Genomic DNA, 2,762 nt, shown 5'->3' with positions numbered 1-2,762 from the left:
TTGCGTTTTCCTCGTTAACAAAACTTCTGGTGTCTGTGTTATTTCTTTTCCACGTTATATTTTTTATATAATTGAAATAATACAGGTTGTGCGTTAAGATCATCAATTGGAAATCCAACATTTGGTTGTTGATTGATATTGATTGATCCTTGGATATTGGTATTTGGTACCGTTCAAGTTATTCCTTGTATTTGATAAAGACTTGCTATTGTTTTTAGCTTGAGTAAAAATCAAATCAAGAGAGAGATATTAACTCCTTGAGATACTTTAATATAGATTGAGTCTGACTGTCTAGTTGATTCTCTAGCAAAGTATTTCGGAGTTAGTCCATATAGTTTGCTAAGCGAAATGTTGGGTGGTGTTAGACCCCCGCTTTTTCAAATACCCTTATATTAGTCCGATTATTATTTTTCAATTTTAATATTTTTCTCTTAATTTTTTTTTCGTTTTTCTTATTTTTATAAATTATTGTTTTTAATTTATTTTTCTTGAAAAATAATATATTTTTTTATTTAATAAATAATTAAATTTTCATTACAAGTAACTGGCTTGAATCGTGTCAAAATGAAAAAATGTACCTCAGAAATCGTGTTGGAAACATCATGCCGGAGATGTTTCTGGGATACAGTTTCTTCGGCACGATGTTTCCAGTACGATTTTGGGACACAGTTTCTACGACACGATGTATGTAGTACAGTTTCTCTAGTATGATTGCCGGGGTACAGTTTTTTTATTGAATTCTTTAATCATAATCGACTAGCATTTAATGTCGAAGAACTAATACTCAAGGCGCTTATTTCTCATTCCAGGACTCGCCGTTAAACAAGATCACAATTAAGAGCATTGAACAATAACGGATTCTGTTAACAATGGAGTATCACAAGATATCTTTAGATCTAACAACAGTTTTCGACTAAGTGAGGCTGTAGTATTATACTGTATTGTTATCTTGGATGAATTTATTTGAGTTTTGAAGTGAAATAATCGTTTTAACATTTAGTTTTCTTATTAGATATGTATGTTTTCTCTTTGGCAAACATGAGTTCTGTCAGTGGTTGTTCATTACCTGATTTAGAGATTTGGGACGTTGTTAATTACCTGATTTAGTTGTTTGAAACAATATAGAGAGCTGAAAGTCGAAAGCCTTTGCATTAGAAATGATTTTGTGAACTGCGTGATTCTGTGTTGTTGTGAATTGTTGTGTTTACTGAGTAACTTGTTAATCATGATCTGTAAATTAGAAACGATTTAATTTTGGTTATGCTGAACTGTTGGTGTCTTTACTCATGACAGGCTTCCTGGTTGATAACATTGATGAAGACAGCTGTTTAGGAAATAATATAGGAGTCTATATTTAGGAGATATACATTTTAAGGAGTTTGAGTTATATTAGGAAAGTGTCTATGTTTAAAGTTTGATCTTAGGTAGGAAAGTGCCTTGAGTGGTCGTCAAGTTTGTGAACAATATAAATAGGCTATTAAGCCATAAGAATTATACACCGAATTATTATCAATGTAGTCTTTTACGCTTCCGCGTTTATGCTCTCCTCTCTCTTGCTCGATCCTTAACATGGTATCAGAGCGAGGTGAGAGAAAGAGAGAGTAGAAGAAGAAAGAGTTAGAGAAGTTCTATTGTTTTTCGTTTTAGGGTAAAAAAAAAAATTGCTGCGAAGAAGACATTAGAGTTTGGAGGAAAAAAAAAGTTGCGTTTGGTTTTGCTGGGAAGAGAGCATAAGCAAGTCATGTTCGTGTGAAGGAAAATAAGGACTTGATACAAGCTAGGTGAAGACGTGATGTTGCTGTTAAAAATTGTTTATGCTCATACCAAGGGTTACGAGGAGTCTTTGAAACAAACAAGAAGAAGAAAAGTGGTAAAGTGCAGTTGTTATGACTGCTTTTGGATGCACAAGAAACTACACTTCTGAACGAGTTTTAGAATCCGAGAGGTCAGCTGGATATCTTTGCAAAAGAGAAGTTACGTTGTGGAGTTTGAAGATGAGGTTCGAATTGTTCGTGTGCTGCTGACTCGAGAGAACTCATTAACAAATCGAGAAGAGGTCAGAGTTTTTGTGTTGGAGATTAATTCACCTAGGGTTTAGAAGTTAAAGATCAGTAAAGAACAACACACGAGTGGTGTTAGGGTTTGAGTTTAGAGGTATTTTCTTGTCGTTGAGAAGGCTGAGAAAGAAAAGTTGGGTGTTGCCATGAACGAGAGAACAACATGAGTACTCGTGTTTGGTGAAGATACAGAGTTTGAAAAATCAGCGACCTGTTGTTCCGTTACATGATGCTCGATATATTGATGGTGAAGATGAGTTCGAGCATGGCAGAGATGGTTTTTCTGTGATGGGAGTACTTGATGGCTGGCTGGAGTTGTGAGCAGTGATGAGAACTCGAGAACATGCAGTTGAATGGAACTCGAATGGCAGAGATGGATAACTCGACCTTGGCTTTGCTGCTGTTGTAGATGATGCCAGTGAAGGATTCGGTAGGTAACTGTCATTAATGGCATTTTGATGATGATCAGTGATTGTTGGGAGTTATCGTGATCAGCTGGAGATGGACAGCTCGAGAATGGGTGCTGCGATTGATGGAGTTGTTGCGAAGGATTGATTAAGGGCTTGTGAGAAAAAAAAAAGTGCTAAGCTGTTGATGCTTGGTGATAGTCCTGCAATATTGAGCAGGAAAGATATGATGGCTTGCTGCTGCCATTGTCGTAAGAACAGAGATGAGTAGCTTTAGCCGAGAAAACAGAGTTTGGAA

This window comes from Papaver somniferum, chromosome 9 (assembly GCF_003573695.1).
Source record: "Papaver somniferum cultivar HN1 chromosome 9, ASM357369v1, whole genome shotgun sequence".
Lineage (NCBI taxonomy): Eukaryota > Viridiplantae > Streptophyta > Magnoliopsida > Ranunculales > Papaveraceae > Papaver > Papaver somniferum.
This window is presented reverse-complemented; position numbering follows the sequence as displayed.